Consider the following 20,985-nt stretch of genomic DNA (forward strand, 5'->3'; position numbering starts at 1 on the left):
AGTATTTACGGCCATAGGACCACAGGTGTAGAGTCAATGCTGAAAATGCAGTTCTGCTTTACACTGTAATCATTCTGTAAGACAGTTCCACCGTTGCTTTAGCCCTGCGGTAAACATGGCACTAATGGGGGGAGGAAGTAGTTCAGTGCCAGTGCACTAATACATGCTTAACTCCAGTTCTCAAGCATTCGTCTGATGGTGTTGCAAGAAAAAGTGCCTGCATAAATGGGAGGGGGAGAGACTGTGGCGGAAAGGAGAAGAGCTTTTCTGATTCAGTATCCCTGTCACTGCCTTTGTCTGTCGCCCTCACAGGGTGATTGAGTGACATCCAAGGGAAGGAGGCTATGGGAATGAATCACTCTTCTAGCAGCCAGCACAGGAGCACTCTCCACCAGAGCCCCAGTGACAATACAGGGCAGCAAAAGAGCACAAGGATCTGTAGTGGGCCTTCAAAATTTGTCTAGCTATGCTATGCTGCAGCTTTTCTGCATAGTATGTCATACAGAGCATTAGCGACTAGCCTGTTTGTCTTGCATTACAAAGGCAGAAAGAGACATATGGATATGTGTAGGGAAGGCAGTGCATTACCACATGCACTGTATATCTGACATAAAATCCTACTTTATTGCCCTAATAAATTCTATGGAATAAGCATTACTTCCCCATCATTAGGGGATCAAGATTTTCACAAACGATGTGTTTTTGGGTGCCTCCAATTTAGATTGCCTATTTTAAAGCTCCTTAAAGGGGCCTGATTTTCAAAGGGTCGGTGCTCAGGACTTTCTTAGAATCAAGCTTCTTTCAGCAGTCTCAAGGGGGGCACCCTAAAATTGAGGCACTGAAAATCTTTAGCCAGTTTAAAAACCTTGCTCATGGATTTTATCATGACCCAAGAACTCTGGGCACATAATATCTCTAGTAAAACTACAGCTTTTGCAACCTGGTTCAATGTGCAAAAATAAGTGGTGCTTAGATATTTAACAACACAGGCTACCTCCATTCTGGAAAAAAAGGCCAACATGTGGACTCTGTTTAGACATTCCAAGTATAACTGGTAAACTATACTGGAGTGACATTGCAATTCTGAAAGCTATTGGGCCACAGGCTGACTCTTCAAACAGTATGTGCTTGTGAAGTGCCTTCCAGAATGGGATCCCAATCCTAACTGAGGCTTTTGAATACTGCACTATAGATATCAAATAGTAAAGGGAAGTTATCTCTCTATAGTACTTACATGGCTCCCTGTAACAGGGTGGCTCACCCCGTAAGGACTGGAGGCCGGGTGTGGCATTAGCCAAACCTGATTATGGAATGAGCCATGGGAGAGATTAGATGATTGTACCATAAAGAACAGCAGGAGGCTGCAATGAAGGGAGATATGTTCAAGGATTAGAGATTGCTAAGAGTGAGGCTGATCTAGGAGTGAGACCCCAGCCAAGTAAGGCCTAGGAGTGGTAGGCCAAAGCAAAGAAAGGAGGAAGAGAAATCTTTGTTTGGACTTCAGAACTTTATTTTGAATGTTTGTTCACTTAATAAAGCACAACCTGAGAAGGGATGGGAATGGACAAAAGTGTTTGAGTTTCTTGAGTAGTTCAAGAGGGGAAACTGAGACAGGCTGCCTGTAGCATGACCCTAGGCCACAAAGGGGTTCATGGAAGGTGGCTGGCCCAGTTTACACCCCCATTATTGTGGTACCTGATCACCTCACAATCTTTAATGTGTTTATTCTGACAACTCCCCTGTGAGGTAGGGAAGTGCTATTAACTCTATTTTACAGATGAGGAACTGAGGCACAGCGAGACTATGACATAGGAAGTCTGTGGCATAGCAGGTAATTGAACCTGGCTCTCTCAAGCCTCAGCTAGCACTCTAACCCCGGATCATCTTTTCTCTGTAGGTTAAAATCTATGTAAATTATTTGTGAGCATCTTGAAGGTGGCTTATCCTTGTGAAATGATGCTCATGTGTTCACGCACACATGTGTGCGCGCAGTATACAGAGGAAGACAAGAGATCTTTTCCATTCCTTCCTCTACCCACCTGCTCTCTTGGTCCTATGCACTCATCTGCTGGAGCTCTCAAGATTGATTGACTTTTGCAATAGTTTGAGTTCTCAAGTGAGAGTTGAGCCACAGTGATGGAGAGAATCCATAAATTCTTTAAGAGAGTTGACTGATGAGACCAGATACATATTGGCAACCGAGCAGTTTTAAATACAATGATGTCACATTTGCACAGCAGAAGGATCCCAAGGCATTTTCAAACCTTTGAGCAAGGGATTTATAAATCAGATACGGGAATCACTTTGCCTCCCTACTGAAGTGCTGTCCCTGCAGTGGTGAAGGAAAGCAACACCGCACAACAGTTCAGAATAAGAATATTGTATTCTATCGGAACTGCTGGGAGAAATTAGGTAGTCTGAAAGTAGTTACCCAACGCAGAATACGGCCACAGCACTAGTGTTCACGGCCCTACATTTTCTAAACAAACTGAAGGATATTTAGTGACCACAAATGGCAAAGTCATGTTACACTGAAGACAGCAGCTTTTGTGGCACAGAGCATCCTAACACCAGTATTTGGTTCAAACTTCAATCCCCTTCTGAACGTCACTTTGCGTAGTATCTGGGCTTTCCTTGGTGATCACTGACCCAAGTACCGACTGTGCCACTGCCAAACCATGATTAGTTTACACCAGGTATGCCAAGATCATAGCTGGTGGTGATATGGCTGCAAGCAGCCAAGAGTTTGAGGTAGATATTTGTTACATTTCTAGGACTGAAATACCACTAATGAAAGTTTGGTTTGTGCTGTAGTTGTAGTGCTTGTAGAACTGTGGTTCCACAAAACTGTCTCTCTATATTTTAACAAACGTCCCCTAAAAGCACTTTCCCACGGAGCTATGTGGCAGCACGAGACAGATTTGTGTGCTGGCTGCATTAACTTGCTTCTGCACTACCCACTTCTCTTCCACTGACATACACTGTATTTCTATCTCCAGCTTTCCCTGTGTACACTTTCCTCACAGCTTCCTTATCCTGCTGCCACTGCTTGCTTCATGCCAGCCTGGCCATCTGCCTAAAGACTTCACTAGCAGCAGCATATCCTTACTAACCCATGGCAAACCCTCTTTCTTGGCCTAAAACTTCCCTCCACATGCTAGCTTTTAGGACTAGTCCCCACCCCTCCCCCCTTTCTTAAATCCTTTCTATGATGGTGCATAGCCTCTCTCTCTAAACAATGCATATTTTGAAGGATCTGCTAAGCACTATCTGTATACGTTACCAAGGAAAATTTCTTACACTAAACTTTGATGTATTGAAAAGAAAAGGGGGGAAAAAACCTGGGAGGGGGGGGGGAATTGTGATGTAATCCCCAAGGGAAGACTATGTCCAAGAGTAAGATTCTTGAAACTAATCTTTCCATATGTCCTCACTAATAAACACGGTAAGAAATAATTACAACCATGCCTGTTCATCTCAAATCCCCTGGAAAATATTAATTCACCAAAAGAATGTTCTTCTGTATGATTGACTTTATGAGATTGCAACGCAGAACTCGCTAACTCTCAAAGGTTCCAGCCTTTGAGAGCACGGCATTCAAGGACAGAACTTGACCCTCTTTCTGGTCAAGAGTAGTAAAGGTATTATTGTAAACTAAACTGTCAACATTAGCTCGAGAACTGCAGCCAGTAAAAATAATGGCCTTGTTTGTGAAGTGCTGTTGATGTAGCATTTCAAGACAACCGTTCAGCACTTGGGGCTGCTAGGGCACCAAACTTTTTTTTTATATTTTTCCTATTTTGGCTGGATAATACAGTAAAGCAGGGAGTGCCATGGGGCATTTCAAATGTGCTGGTGCCTTATGGAGTATAAGGAGGGCCTGATATTCAGTAACCACATACACCTTCATGTTGCAGTGCGTGTGCAAATCAGGGATTTGCACATGCACGTGGCTAGCTAGGCTAGTGATCCTGTGCCTCCACAGATCCTCAGCTAGCCATGTGCACATGCAAACCCCTTTTGCATGTGTGCATATGGCCACACATGAAAATCAGGCCCTCATATCGGAGCAACAATTCGATCAATATTATCTGAATTTCTCCTTTGACCTGAAGAGATTTGCAGTGCCAGTGAGATCTTTGTTTCTTAAGGGTTTATTGGCTTCTACTGATTCTTCCTTTTCCAAAGTATTCCTTGTTTTCTTTTATGTCACAACTGGTTGCTTTGGAGGATTAGCTTTGCAGGTGGGGGGAAAAGCTGTAAAGCCAGAGGGATCTCTTTTCAAAGTTTTCTATGACCATCCATTGAGCTTTAGAGGTGTTTTCATTCAGGCGAGTAACAACTTTGAAATAATTTATGAGCAGTTTTTCCTTTGCTCAGATACAGTTCCTGCCATGCTCCATGCACCCCCAGTTAAGCCAGTACATTTCATGAATGACACCCAGAGTTTATCCAACAGCCTGGATCAGTGCAGTCCCATAACCAAAGACTGAAAATATAATGGTAAGAAAGAATGAAGAAGTCTGTAAACTCCATGTGGTAGAGTAGGGCTTATGAGGAAGTAAGATGGGGACAGCAGCTTTCCAGTGTATCATTGTGACTGAAACACAATTTGCTCCTAGATTGACTGGTTTTTGAGTTGGTTGGTGCCACAGTTCTGATACTCTTCCAAGTCTTTCTGACATATGGTCTTGTGGTTAAGGTCTGGCCTGGGACTCAGGAGATTTAGTCTCAGTTGTTGCCTTTCCTAGAGACTTGTGACTTTGGGCAAGTCAGGTACTCTTTCCATGCCTCATCTGTAAGTTGGGGATGACAACACTGATTTCTCCCACCCTATGTCTTATCTACATAGACTGTAAGCTCTTTGCGGAAGGGACTGTCTCTTACCATGTGTTTGACAGTGCCTAGCACAATGGGACCCTAATCTCAGTTAGGGCCTCGGTGCTACTGTAATAAATAAACAGATATAAGAATATGACTTTTCTTTCCTTTATCATGTAGCTATTGCTTCTATGAAGAAGTTCAATTCTATCACTCTGGACTATCATCCTCTCCAGATAACATTACTTACTATAAGAGACTTATTGGTCTCCTACCCTCTTTCTGAGGCTTTCAATTTTCTCTACCAGTCAAACTCAGAATAATGCCTCCTAGCTTAGCAGACTCTCTAGAACAGGCAGATGTACTGATGATCGTTATTTACAGGCTGTTGCACCACAGTTCTGCCTGGTGTTTTACAATTCACTAAGATTTCATTGGCAAAACAAGCTACAAAAGTCATGTCAAAATGAAGAAAGGAATAGCCACCTGAAGATTCCATACCAGGTATGTATCATGTGCCCTAGACAGACATAAAACAACAACAAGGTCTCTGTTCCAGAGATCTCACCATCTAATATGGCTTGAATATTACTTTAGCCCCATCATCATCACTGTCTGGCACCCTGAGCTTCCAGGTGAAGTCTGACAGGGTAGCGGTGCAGAAGCCCCTATGTCTGCAGCCTCAGCATACCCTCTGACCCCCAGCAAGAGGGATTTTGCTACTCTTGTGGCAGCATGTGGCATTTCTTTTAATAAAAATCACCAAAGCAAAAACAGATGATAGAGTCGCCGTTGCTGAGATACTACAAATAAGTAAACAGTCTTTCTGCTGTTGCTATTTTTCTTTAATGAGGATCGTGGGCGGGAGGCCCTGGCGCCTTGTCGGTGCACACAGGCCTGGCCTGAAGAAAGAGCTCTGTGCTACCCTAATCAGGCTTGATTAAATGGCAAGAGTGGTCCCTCCTGGAAGAATCCAGCTCCCTGAGGGGGGTCCCTCTTTTGAAGATTACTGCTGTTGACATCAGAGCAAAATATGAAAATCCCACCTCTTCTCCTGGATTTTATTGTGCTGTGCACTCTGCTCCCATGCGAAGAACTGGCTGTCAGAGGCATGGCAAGCTTCCAAAAACTTAGTGGTTGAGTGACAAGGAGCAGGGGAGGGCATCGCACCAGCACCAGTAAATGACTTTTCAGCAGCAGTATATTATCAGTCATTTAAAACCATACAGATGCAGTCTTCAAGTACACAAGTTATCAGGACCACAAGTCAATGCCAGGGGTGCACAAAACCTCACTCTGGGAATAATTCCAGGTGAACACAAGGCCAGTCTTTACATATTTGGACAGGCCTGCAAACCATTATTTTGCCTCCTGCAGACCCCATCCATAACTGACTCCAGTCTACTACGGCCCTGATGCAGCAAAGCGCATTGATCTCAATGGCTGCTAGGTGCCTCGGTGCTATTAAAAATTCCACTAGGTGCCTGACTGCCTATTTAGGCACCTACATACCTTCAAAAATCTGGTACTGAAACCATCCCAATTCAGCAAAGCATTTATGCATGTGCTTTAGTGCTTTGCTGTGCTGACTCAGGGCCTACCTTTCCACCACTATGCACAGGGTTGGCTTACAAAATCTGGGGAGGAGCAGTGAGATGATTCTTTGGGATATACCCCAAATGTAACTGAGGCCTGGTCTACACTAGAAAATTAGGTTTAACTACATCTGTCAGAGGTGTGAAAAATCCATACCCCTGAGCAGCGTGGTTAAGCCAACCTAAGTTGCCATAGAGACAGTGCTAGGTTGACAGAAGAATTCTTCCTTGACCTAACTACTGCCTCTCAAGGAAGGGAATTACCTTCGCCTACAGTAGACCCCTACAGGGTCTACAGTAAAGCACCACAATGGCGCAGCTCGCAGCCGTAGTGTTTTAATTGTAGACAAGCCCTGACTCCTTTGACAGAAAAGGTGTGTTTGTGGGAGGGATTTTAGATTCCTTCTCCCCAGCCTCCTGCGGCAGAAAGGAAGGCTCCTATTCAAGCTATCAAACTATACCACTTTACACTGAGGAACATGGTCCAGTGGGGAGACCAGTAGCCTAGGATTTGGGAGATGTGCTTTGTCACATTTCCTGTGTGACCTTGGGCAAGTCATTTAGTCCCTCTGTGCCTCAGTTCCCCATCTCTGAAATGTGGATAATAGCACTACCCTACTGCACAAGGGCTGTTGTGAGGATAAATACCCTACAGATTGTGAGGTGCTTAGCTACTATGGTAATAGGGGGCCATATAAGTGCCTTAGACAGGTACATTTTCAAGGGTTCACAAAGAAAAGGGCTAGAATTGACTTTTAAAAACTAAATTAAAGTTTATTACTACTACTATTATTAAAGTCTATTACTATTTCCTTCAAATTAGAGAATCTTAGTGGCCACATGCTTTGTCAAACCCAATGGCCAACTCTGTTTCTGGGCAAATAAATGTAGTTGAGGAATCCATAGATGAAGAGAGTCTCCTGTCTTCCTGACACTAGCATAGACTTGGTTAGCTAGAATTTTGGCTGGATGTATTCCTAGAGGTTTCATCACATGACATACTCTTTAATTAAAGATTAATCTTTAATTTCTGGAGATTCTAGGGCAATCCTGGAGGGTTGGCAACCCCATTCACCAATGAAAGTGACATGTGCTAGCCTATAAACTGGGTCATTCCCATCATTCCCATTTTGTGACCTCCTAGTCTTGGGGAGATTAGTGCAAAGTATATTTCATACTAACAGTCTCATGGCTATTGGTGCTCTATTCATTTTTGTTGAACTGAAATCAGTGGTGGAAAGCTATTTTTGTGGTAATTGTGCAATGCACAGAAATAGCAACAATATTTTATAACATTATTTACTCATTTTATGGTATATTTTTGATGCTCTGTGGTACATCCTGACATAGACCAGTGGTTTTGGTGCTCATTGGCAAAGCCCTTCATGAGATTGGCCCAACTTTTTTGAGGGCCTGCCCCCACTCTATGTGATCAAAACCTCCCCAAGACAACTCCATTACTCTGTAACAATGGAACTGTCAGCCCTGAGAGTGAGAATCCTCTGCTCTGTGAGCAGAGTTTTCTCAGCAACTGGCCACAAATTGTGGAACCTGCTTAGCAAAGAGATCAGAATGACTGCAAAACTCAGCGTCTTCAGAACAAAATGTACAAAGCAAACCACTGGCTTAGCTTTCCCTCAACAACCCCACATAGATCACACATTTGAAAACAAACATGCCAACACCCTTCTGCTAATGAGAAAGGAAAGGAGAGAGAAACAGAGAGCTTCTTGTATTCATGTTAATAAAAACACAAGGTTTTCCAATAACATAGGGATGGGCACTGTAAAAGATCCTAGAGAGACAGGAATGATTGTAAGGTCAGCCTCACAAAATCAAGCCTATAAGCACAACCAGACATTACCTTTCCTTTTGAAACTGAGCTACCTCTGTCATTTGGTATAGAAGGCGGGCAAAACACATTCATCTGGGTTTTCTTTTAGTAGTCAGTTGGGGCAACTGTAAAACTAGGAAGAAAAAGGCTACAATAAATTTGTTTTCCCTGCATGAAATAATGTAGAATAATAAAATATGATTACTTGTTCATAATAAAGAGAGACAGTAGGCGCATGGATTGTAATTAAAATATTTGAATCCAGTGGGAACTTTGCAGGATCTGGTCTGCGAGGTCTAGTCCTTAGTTAGATTTATTTCTACTGTGACCTCAAGTAATAAAGGCCTGAAAAACTTACTCTCACAAGTAGGCCCATTAATACCAACAGGACTACATGCAGAGGGACTACTCCAGGACTGTAGGATTGGACCCTAAGGATGAATCTGCATGATTAAAATTCCACTAAGAGAGCTTCTTAGTCTCTTCTCACTTTCTTATCATGGATTTTTCACTCCCCTTCCCTTCTCTGCGATTGTTGATGCACGCACTACACCTTCAGGCTAATACTGATCTTCAACATTACTATTCTATTTCTATTCTATTCTGTTTAGATTCTTATACCACACTCATCACTGTAGTTTCTGAGTGCCTTCCAGTAGTGCATAAAGCAATATGATACACATCTGTCACCTGTCACTGTTCAAGGCCCTGATTTGGGGGCTCTGCATAGGTGAACCACCGCACCCATGTGTTCCTCAGTGCAGGACTAGGTCCATAGTGCCATAAACTACAGCACAGATAAAATAAGTAACATGATAAAATTGGCCATTTTCAAACATGCTTCCCATTAAATAACTGTCAAGAGTGGCCAAAAACCATATTTCACTTTTTGTGCTTTCCCAAATATTAAGGTTCCTGTTCAGGAAAGCACTTCCGGATGTGCTTAATTTGAAGCACATGCTAAATCCCTAGCCTAGACTTCAATCATGCTGACTTCAGTGAGACATAATTAAGCATGTGCTTAAGTTCTTTCCTGATTGGAGCCTAAAAGAACAACAACAATATAATCTTTCCAAAATATAGCATTTTAAATAATTTAAACAGGGTAGCTGGTCCATTAAATGAAAGTGGGCTCAGCATTCCTGTTCCAGTCCTGGTGCTCTCAGTCAGGCCAATTGATAGGGTGGGGCAGCACCTGGGGGCTCTAAAAAGTCAGTCAGGAGTCAGACAGGTAAAGGGTAGGAGAGGAGAGCTCCCAGAGACAGAAGATGCTTACTGGGAGAAGGGTATGGTTTAAATAAGAGCCTGAAGTGGAGTCCTTGGGGTTACCCAACAGAGAAACTGATATGAGGGGCCACTTGCAGGGCTGCCATGAGGGAGTGTGTGGGAAGAGGCCACTCTCACAGTCATGAAGAACCTCAAAGCACTTTACATGTTACATGGACAAAAAATTATTTCACTTACCATTGAAATGCAATCACTTCTGTGGTGGAATGTGACAAATGTTATAATGGCAAGCTGTAACACTATAAAACAATTATGGACCAGTAGCATATTACACCCCAACAAAATTGCTATAAGAACCTAGTCTAGCAGAATAGAATTTCTCAGACTGAAATGTAGATAGATCACTGGGTTATACAAAGAGTCCCATGGCATCTTTAATAATGAACACTGGTGGCTGAGACCTACATCTTATGTCCCTTTGAACAATGGTACTTCCAACAGCAGACAGCCCCCTACCATCATGTTGAGACACAGGTTCAGTTTTGACTCCCAGGGAAGTGTGGCCATTTAATTCATTCTCAACAAAAACCCACTTCCTGTATAGTATTTAGGTTTTCCTTGGTGGTGTCCCTTCCAAATGCTGATTGGTTCTGAACATGCTTAGCTTGTGAGCACTGAGCGGGTCACAGCCCAATATGCTATAACCAGAAGGAAAAGGCTGTCTAGCTGTTTCAAAAATGTCATGAAAAGTGCATTTCTTTGTGATGTCCACCTTGCACAATTAATCCCATAAATTTAATTCCAAGAACCATATCATGCCCAAGATTTTTAGGCTGATCTTCCTGTTGGCTTCATGCCAACCTGGAGATCTACTTAAAAATTAATGACACAACATGTCTCATAATTGTGTTTTGCCTTTGACATAACATATCTTCACTTTCTGTAATTGTACTTAGCTGCTGCACAGAAAACTCTCAAACACAAGTAATGGATTCTTGGGGACACTGACATTGTTAAGAGGCTCTCAACTCTTTCAGCCTTGACTAAACACACAAGTTGCACTGTTTTAAATTTTCCTGGTATAGTTAAGTGGCAAAATCCCTATGGTGTAAATGCAGTTATATCAGTGTAAAAGTAGTATAGCTTGTTCCCGTAGGTGAAGAGAAATAAGGCATCCCGATATAAAGCATTGTTATATCAGTACAACAGCATCCACACCAGTATAACTATATTGTTTTGTTTTAAATCAACCCCCTAACTGACATTATTATAGTCCTTCACTGCAAACTCATCTTAAAGGAATTTTAAATGTGTTCATATAAGAAATTCACTTCAGTCAGGAATATGGCATAATCTGTCAGGGAACATTTTTTAAAAAAATTAATCTGTTAAAACCCTTTTCAAAGTCAAGTATTTGCTGATTTCAGATTTGTGTGTGTTGCACTAACTATAAAAGGAAGTCTTTTTAAAATAAGATTTTGCAGCTAATTAGTACATGATGTGAGTTAATTGCATTCTGTGGTCAACAAAACATCTGACATATTAGAGTTTTATAGCATCTAATATGTGCATGTGCACTAACCATTCAGAATTGGTTACTGCTTATTTGGTACTATTGGGTCTATTATATATCATGCATGTTGTGTCTAATATTCATAGACAGAATACATCATAATGACTTGGATAACTAAATATAATGGGCTACCTCTATGTTTCCTGACATGATAACACAAGTATATCATATATTAACATTACAAAAAGGAAGAAATCAAATCACAAAATTATGTTAAAGGCTTGAATTGCCCTAAATTACTGATTTGTACTTTCACTCTAACTCCATCTTGATGTACTTTTTGCTTGAGCAGTTAACAGGCATGAACAAACTAGTTTGTAGTATAGCAGTCAAGTGGACTATTAAACACACACATGTGGCCCCCTTGTTCTACATTTGCTGATACAGGTTGTCCCCCGTACATTACATTTGGTGTAATGTGGTATTCTTTCTGGGGAAAGCTTGATAATAATCCTCACCAATTTGTACAGGTGAACACAGACCCAAACCCTTGGATCTTAAGAACAATGAAAAATCAATCAGGTTCTTAAAAGAAGAATTTTAATTAAAGAAAAGGTAAAAGAATCACCTCTGTAAAATCAGGATGGAAAATACTTTACAGGGTATTCATATTCAAAACACGGAGGATCCCCTTCTGGGCAAACCCTTAAAGTTACAGAAAACAGGAATAACCCTCCCTCATAACACAGGAAAAATTCACATAAAACAAAAGATAAACTAATCTGCCTTGCCTGGCTTTCCTATACTGGTTGCAATATTGGAGACTTGGATTAGGATGGGTTGGAGAAGGTGGATTTCTGTCTGGCCTCTCTCAGTCCCAAGAGAGAACACACACATAAACAAAGAGCACAAACAAAAGCCTTTCTCCCTGCCAAGGTTTGAAAGTATCTTGTTTCCTTATCGTTCCTTTGGGTCAGGTGCCAGCCAGGTTAGCTGAGCTTCTTAACCCTTTACAGGTAACAGGATGTTGCCTCTGGCCAGGAGGGATTTTATAGCACTGTATACAGAAAGGTGGTTACCCTTCCCTTCATATTTATGACAACATCCAATGAAAGGCAGCAAGTTTGAGACTGACAAAAAGACAAGCTTTACACAACACTCAGTCAATCTGTGGAGTTCATTGCCATTGGTATCTTTGAGGCCAAGAGTTTAGGAGGACTCCAAGAAGGACTGGACACTTATACAGATCATAAAAACATCCAGAGTTACAGTCACAGGGACTGAAACAATGTTCAAAAGGGATGTGAATGCTCAGGTGTCAGGACAAAAGCCAAACTGACAGTGGATATTGGGAAGAAATTTTCCTGGCTGGCAGGTTATTCCATACCTGCCTACTGTGGCCTTTCTAGCACCTGTCTCTGAAGCATCTAGTGCTGACCAATGCTGGAGCTCTGGTGCAGCTAGCTGGGCCACTGAGCCAATCTGGTATGGCTAGTCCTGGGCTCCTAGTTGTTCACCTCTAATCAAGAGTCTGATTTAGGTTGTCATCCTCAGCAGAGAGGCCAAGGATTAAATGGGTATGGAAACTGAACTTACATTTCCCCACAGAGGCTAACCCTAAAGGGTTCCGTCATATTGGCCCAGCGCCATGGGGGAGCCTTGTCTTACTACTGGGAGATCTGACCTGTGGCCCACCAAACTAGCAACTTGTGAACAGGAAGGTTCTCTGAGGTGGGACCTATTTCCATTCCCTGGTCATCTCCTGCGTCTGGGCAGAGTTGCTCTAGGCAGCACCACTGATTTCTTGGATTATTTCTTGGACCATGTGCTGGGGTTCTCTGTTCAGCGTTTCCTTCTGGATCCCTTGTTTTGACCCTTTGAACGGCACCCCCCTCCTTGTTATGTGTTTAGCTGTGTCAGCATTCAGCTGTTCCTTGCAGAGGCAGATTTACCGTGAAACACACAGTGCGGTGGCATGGGGCCCCCAGTGATGGGGAGCTCCCAAAATGCAGGACAAATCTCATCTGACAACCTGCCCCCAAGTCCCAGCTGGCGGCGCAGCAGGGCTCAGGCCAGCAGGCTGCCTGCATGCCATGGCCGGTGGCCCCAGGCCCCTCCCGGAAGTGGCCGGTTGCTGGCACGTCTCTGCGTGCCCCTGGTTGTGGGGGGAGGCAGCTCCGTGCACTGCCCCCACCCCAGGCAGCGCATGGAGACCTGCTGCCTCCCTCCCCCTAAGGGGCGCGCAGAGATGTGCCAGCAGCAGCACAGCAGGGCTAAGGTGGCTCCCTGCCCAGGCTGCCTCCCTCCCTCCATGCCGCGCTGCTCCTGGAAGCAGCCGGCATGTCCCTGCGGCCCCTGCGGGGAGGGTGTCTCTGCATGTTGCCCCCGCCCCGAGCACCGACTCTGCAGCTCCCATTGGCCAGGAACTCCCATGTTGCCCCCGACTCTGCAGCTCTCATTGGCCAGGAACTGCAGCCAATGGGAGCTGTGGGGGCGGTGCCTGCTGGCAGCAGCACACAGACACCCTCTGTCCCCGCCGCCTAGGAGGTGCTGCCAGAGCGGTGTGCTGGCCCCTTTGGGAGATGCACCGCCCAAGCACCACCCCCCTGACCTCTGCCACACCCCAACCCCTGCCCCAGCCCAGAGCCCACACCCACACTTCCTCCCAGAGCCTGCACCCCTCACCCCCTCTCACACCCCAACCCCCTGCCCCAGCCCAGATCCTGCACCCAGTACCCAAACTCCCTTGCAGAGCTTGACCCCCTGCACCCGCTGCTGCACCCCTACCCCAATCAAGGTACCTCACTTTATTTTCATTTACTTCCTGTTACTTATAATATAGGAGGAGGAGGAAGAAAAAAAGAATGAAAAATGGTGTGGGAGAGAGAATGTTCTTTTTCTTGGCTGGGTCCCGAGAGGAGGGGCCCGAAAAATGAAGCTGCGCACAGGATCCCACTATCTCTAAATCTGCCACTGGTTCCTTGTATTTTTATGGTCCCTCCCCTCCATTGGTTCCACCCATCTCACAAGGATAAGCTACACTAGCAACTTGTGAAAGCACCCAATTCATCAAGAAGAGCAAGACTAGCAAGACAGATGTCCACAAAAGAAGAGAAATGAGGGGAAATGGCTGAAACTCCTCCCTCTTTTATTCCCCCTGCTGAGTCAGTTTAAAACAGAAGTGTCACTTCAGCAGGTCTTTCTGTGTGTTTAACATGTTAGTTACTAACCAGGACAGATTAAGGCTAAGGCAACTCAGCTACAAGCCACAGCCCCAGTTTATGGGGAGTCCAGCCTGAGCTCCGACTGGCCTTGTTCGGGTACTGGTGCAGCATCCAGCCCTAGGGCAATGCTGGCCCCCTCACTGCCCACTCAGGTTTGTCCCCATAGGCCCTCTATTATAATGGAGGAGCTGCAGGGCCAAACCTGAGCAGCGCTGCAACCTTTGTGCACCACGTCACTAAGCCACTAAATCAATTTTGGCTCTGCCGCCACCCCCATTTACCATCCTTGTGGAGGGATGGCGGGGCCAAAACTGAGCGTGCAGTGGGTTGGCCAGTGCTGCTCTTGCTCACCACTGCTTTGGGGCTGGCTCCAGCCCCAGAACCAGAGCAGCCTGAGCTTCACCACCATCATCCAGGCACTGGATAGGGAGCCACAGTGAGTGCCGATGGGGGATCCAGCTGAGAGAAGGGTGGTGGGTTTGCCTACAGCCCACTGATGGGTTAATCTGGCCCTGGTTACTAGTAAACACACCCTGAAGCTATGATACATGCCTGCTGGAGACCAGATGTGTACTGTCATGAATAACTTAGAAAACATTTAGTAACCAAATAGGAAATTCACTTTAAAGGGACACTGCCACATTAAAAATGATATACAAATATCTTTACAAATATCCTTACCTGTGTCACTAACACCACCTGGGATTATTTAAAATTGATAATGTCTTGTAAGTATCTAGTCAAATGCTCACCTCATGTAATCTCGCGTAGCTCTAATATAATCAATGGAACTAGGCTGATTTACATCAGCTGAGTATCTGGCCCCCAATATACTTTTCACCATTCATTCATTTCACCAGTCAGCAGAACTGTAATTCACATTCTGCTGATTGTATTTATAATCTCTACTCCAAACAGGTTCTTATCCCTCACACATCCCTATGGTGGGTTGGTGTCTGCACACAAACAAGTAGTCTCGTCTGGCTTCTCAGCAAAGAATTGAGAGCAGAGCATTGGGGGTGGGGGAGGGGGTGTCCTATATTATTAAGGCTTAATTTCTTACCAAAAGAGGCTACAGAACACCTGCTAGTATTACTAGGCGGTATTATCATGAATATTTACGTCAAATTAGTGAGTCCACTCTGAAAACTTGTCATTCAAAGGACTTGCCGAAGAGCTAACTCCTGTGTGCTGAAAATGAATAACTAAACCAATGAGAAAAAAACAGCACAAAGGTTTAGTCTTCCACCTATACCTCAGCTGTGTTGCATGGCTTATTTGTAGGTGAAGCATGGATGAATCAAATTATGGATGCTCCAAAATGGATACACTAGGGGAGGGTGCATGGTGTTTCCTCTCTTCTGAGCCTTCAATTCAGCAAGGCACTTAAGCATGTAACTAACTTTAAGCATGTAAGTTATCCTATTGAAATAAAATTGGAGAGAAAGGGGGTGAATGCGGGGGAGGAGAGGGATATTGAAATCAATAGCACTGTGTGCCTTGCTGAATCTGAGCTTTAGTGCTTTGGCAGAGGAGGTAATTATGATGATGAGCTGCAGGGAAGTGTTTGGTTTTTTAAAGAAGTCATAGATATAATTAAATAAGTTTATAAATTTATTTCATTCAGTGTGGTGGGTTTAAAAAAAATATTTGGAACCTAACCTAGCTTTACATTCATTTTGTGCTCACTTTCTAGTATATTGAATTTTTGATTTGAGGAATTCTATTTTGGCTTCCTGCATAGAATTACTGTGTGTGGCTGTGGCACTCTGTACCTCAAAGCAGCACCCTGGAACCCCCATATTTACCAAGTCATATAATTATGATATATTTCATACAAAGCATGCATGTAAGATATCATATGAAAGATCATGATCTGCTCAAACCCATTCTTCTGTCAAAATATGTATATCATTAGTGTGTATGAAGTCGAGATTTTGCTGTATTGTTACTGAAATATGTTGTAAATTTGAGTCATCCACCACCGGTTCGGCAGTGACAACAAAGGAGGTGATCCACTCCCAGGAGCGTGTTAAACAACCATTAATCAGCAGGGGGGTTGTAAGCAAGGGATTTACAATGCTGTAAGAGAGGAGCTGAGCAAGCATCACACACTGGGGGATTGCTTAACTCTGACTCAGCAAAGCCCACCAGGACATGTCTGGGCTAGTGTTTTCCAGGCACGTAGACCGAGGATATAAAATAGGGGACAGTGGTGTCAGGCTTTTACTTTTCTCCTCCCCCTCCAATGGTGGAAGCAACAAAAACACAGGGAAAACAAAGACGTGAACTGAGGAGATTGGTCCCAGGCTTAAACGGGAAGCCTGTGTATTAAAAAATTGAAACCTACCTGCAATATCCTGTGGGGTGAGAAACTGCTTGATCTAAATACTGCCTAGCCTAATAAGATTTAGACTGCGCACTTGCCTTTTATTTTCTTTGGTAACTATCTCTGACCTTTTGTGCCTACCACTTATAATCACTTAAAATCTATCTTTTTGTAGCTAATAAATCTGTTTTATATTTTATCTAAAACAATGTGTTTTGGTTGACGTGCTTGGGAAATATCAGCTCAGTTTACAAAGGCTAGTGTGTGTCCTCTCCACATCAAGGGAGGGGTGGACTGGGTAATAAACTTGCACTGATCAGGCTTCTGACCAGGGAAACATGGTATATTACATTTCTGGAAGGCTGGTTGCTTGAGAGATTTACTGGTGCCTTTCTCTGTGATTTGAGTGGCTCAGGAAGCATTCATGCAATCTAGCTGGGTGTGGGGCTCCACATGCTGTTGTGTTGAGTGATCACAGCACCTGGAGGGGTCTGCGACTTGTCACTAGCAAAGCATTGAGAGACAGCCTAGACTGGAGAGTTAAGGAGGCACAGCAGTGCCCCGGTTCCAGGGACCCCATCAGTGGCATTGCACCATGCTGCTGTGCATTAAAGGATGTTGCTGTGCAGAACACTATGGTACACTAGAAGTGCCATGCTTCAGAGATGCTGAATGGCTTTTCCATCACTTTTTAGATTATCTGTGAATTGAATTCTTTGCACAAAAAGTGATCTGGGTGCCATAAATGCTCAGCATCAGCCTTTGTGAAGGGATTTCTCTCTCATAAATTAGGTGAATTCTCAGGTCAAATATTCCCAAGAGAAACTGGGATGCAGATTACAATGAAAGTCGCAATCAGCACATGCTGACCTATTGCAGTACCTCCAGCATTCATTTTAAAGGTGTGACACACAAACTTCAAAGAATATATTGTTACAATGAATAAAAGAATGAACATGGGGTGGGGCAGGAGAATAGAAAATTAAGTTCTACGTTTGTTAGACAGCCAGCAGACGGTGATCTTCAAAATAATCACAGTAAAATATAAAACTACTTAAAATGCGGGGAGGGGGGGTTGCTTTTAGTTTTGCTTGAGGGGGCATTATATTTAGGAACGGAATTTTTACTAATTCACTAAGGTGTGAATATGTCTAACAAAAGCAGGAGTAATTTATTTAAATTTGAGGGAAAAATTGATCCATTTCTTAAACCTACATTTGGAAGTCTATTTCTGAAAGAGTTGATACTTATTATTTATTTATGTCATCATAGTGCCTAGGTGACCCAGTCATGGACCAAGACCCCATTCTGCATGTCACTGTAATAACAGAACAAAAAGACTGTCCCTGCCCCAAGTAGCTTACAATCTAGGTATAAGACAAGAGAACAGCTGGATACAGACAGATGGGGAAATACAATTAAACAATGACACAGTATTGGCCCATATGGGTGGCAGTGGTCTCAGCACACCAACAGCCTAAACATTGTCAGGTTTTTTGTAGATATCACAGCAAAGGAGAGATTTGAGGCTGACATCTTAGGCCACAGAGACAGGAGTTGAATTTTTCACTAGTAGAGCTGTTGGGTAGTGGTGTGGGTATGGTAGGACCCACTGATCTTTACAGAAAATCTCCCAGTTACAAGCACTTCAAGACTGTGTACAAACATGGAAATCTTTACTGGGGAAAGGAACACAATCATAAACTCAGGAAAACCCAGCAACAAAATATATATGCAAAGCAAGAGGAAAACACACATCCACCCTTCCAATAACTTTGACAGTTGTCCTTCTAGCTCCCTACCCAGCCAATGGTAAGAATGTTCCAAAGGTGATAGATAGTTCCTTGGTCATGCCATCTCATCCCTCCACCAAACACTACTCATTGTCTGAATATCAAATAGCAATAGTCCTCTGTCTATTTGCAGGTCTGTTTCCATCCCAAGGTGCCAGAGCAGCAGTGGTCCCTGGGGGCCTCAGAGCAGTGGGGTGTCCAGGAGCAGTCAGCCCCCACCATCGGGGCAAGGCCAGCCATCAGCTCCACAGGCCCCCCAGAGAAGTGGTGCCCTGGGGCTCCCCACAGCAGTTAAGATTTAGTTAGGGGGTATTTATAGTGAAAGTCATGGACAGATCACAGGCAGTGAATTTTTGTTAATTGCCCATGACCTGTCCATGACTTTTACTAAAAATACATGACTAAATCTTAGCCTTATTCATGACTAGATAAACCACAGATTTCAATGAGATTGCTGGCTGTGAATTCACGTAACGAAGGATAAATTAATCACAAGCCCCCACTTATGATAAAAGGAGTGGCAGGAGGTTGCTACAATTTGAGTGATGGGTGGCAATTTTATTGGACAGGGGAGAATGTAAATCAAAGTCTTTGTGCGGGGTGGGGATTTAGACATGGAAATACTTCCTAAAATGGAAGCGGTATTTGGGGGCAGAGGAGAATAAGGGGAGGGGCTTATTAGGAGAGGTATTAGTAGGGGAGGAGGAATAGTTTGGGGGCTCAAGTGAGAGAGGCGTGGAGGTTAGAGGGAGTGAATGGATGGGACACCAGGAAGGAGCACTTGGGGGTGAGTGAGAGAATGTGAGCCCCACATTCAGAAGCCGGTCTAACAAAACATGTTGTTATATCGCACGGAAGGGAGCCGGAGCCAGAAGACTTTGGGAGAGGAAGGGATGGGGGGACAGGGAGAGGGGGTGGGAAAATGAGGATAGGTGGTAAACAAGCCTTGAATTGGTTGAGAAAATCTGTTTTACTACTCCCTAGGAGTGGAGAGGGGGCAAGTGGCTACTTCCTGATCTCAAGGCATATTAATGTGGTGTTTCCAAAGACACGTAATGCAGACATTTGGAACTGATAGCGAAGGTGAGGGGAAAGAAATATGTGTGCTATCAGAGTTGATTCTGGCTGTTTCCTGGTTCATGAGGTTGCAGGAGAGCAAGGAGTACATGGGGATGACCATGACATGGATTGCTGACTAAAAGCTGACTTGGGGCGGGCAGGGGAGAGGTTGTCTGCATTGGGATCGTGTTTTGCTCAATTACCAGCCACTGGAGTGATTCACTCAGGCAGCAATGATGTGGGACTAGTTCTTGGTGTACATCTCAGACTATGTGTGAGAGCAGATTTGGACCACAGCTGTGATAGTTCTCTCTGATTCGGATGAGCAGCTGAATAACTGCTATAGTGACCATATGAAAGCTATCATGTGCTGGAGGAATATTAATCAGGAAATTGGAGGGTTCATGGCTGACCAGAAAACATGTATTGTATGAGTGTGACAGAGTGCTGAGAGACAGCAGCTTACCCAGCACCCTGGTCGCTTAGGCACTAACTAGTTCCCTGATTGAGGGGCAGAAGACTTAATTACTTTATCAGACTGTGGGGAAAAGGGGCTAATGATCTCATCAGCTGAGAAGGTAGTAAAAAAGCACAGGAAGGAGGTGCAAAGAGAACAGAGAGAGCTAGCGGCCCCCAAGGGAATCTAGGTCTCTGACTGGTGAGATCACTTCCTCTTCCTAGAGAGAGGGCTGAGGATTGAAGGGCACTGCAGGTAGAAGTGCTGCACAAGGATTGTGGTAGTGGTTTGGTGGAGGCAACATAAATAAAAATCTCACAGAGGTGTTGACAATCAGGAGGCAGCCAAGACTGCTTGTGAGGGACCCCAGGGTGGGAGAGGAGCCTGCCCAGTTACAATGGCACAGAAACATTAAAAGCTCTGACTCCTCCGTGTTTCTTGGAGATGGGGTACCTCTGTAGGACAGGGGCCAGAGGAGCTCTCTCTCAAATATAAACACTGTCAGTGCTTTGGAACAGAGACCCTGTCTGGGATTTGTCTTGCCAGCCCTGTCACGAATTCCACCCTCCAACCATTCTCAAACACAACCAGAGCCACCATTCCACTGTAACATCTGCATGTGTCTGCATGGCTTCACACACATGTGTTCTGCTGTCTCCCTTCAGGCTCTCACTCTCTCCCATTTGGTCCCTGGGTCCATTCCCAAACAGGCTCTTGGAGAATGGGCCCAGAGCATCCACTAACCCATCCTGTGAGGTGGGCTGATCTGGGGCTTGAAACTCAAGAGCATGCTTCTGGGACTGCAAGTCCCTGTAGTCTCATCCACTGCCACACCCATCTCTTCTTCCTCTAGCTTCACAATGAGACCTTTGAGTTGTTGGAGGATGTCATGTGAGAGGAATGGCTCTGTGGCAAGCTCCTCATAGTGGAGCATTACCAGACCTGCTGTTTTGAGCCTTTGGCCATACAGTCAGTGATGAGCTGCCAAAATCTTAACAACGGGTTCCCTCCTCACCCCACGAGGGGGTCATTGCCCACCCCCGCCCCCTGGGACTCCTGCTCTATCCAACCCCCCTGCATTCCTTGATGCCTCCCCAGGACCCCTGCCCCTTCCACGCCCCTCCCCTGTCCCC

The 20,985-nt window shown here is 44.4% G+C and overlaps 1 long non-coding RNA gene across 1 annotated transcript in view; it reads right to left on the reverse strand.

Annotated features, from left to right (window-relative positions):
* Window positions 1-20,985, reverse strand: part of LOC141983977 (uncharacterized) — a 99,726-nt gene that overhangs the window by 30,795 nt on the left and 47,946 nt on the right. The gene's annotated exons all lie outside the window — the stretch shown is intronic.

This window comes from Natator depressus, chromosome 3 (assembly GCF_965152275.1).
Source record: "Natator depressus isolate rNatDep1 chromosome 3, rNatDep2.hap1, whole genome shotgun sequence".
Taxonomy (NCBI): Eukaryota; Metazoa; Chordata; order Testudines; family Cheloniidae; genus Natator; species Natator depressus.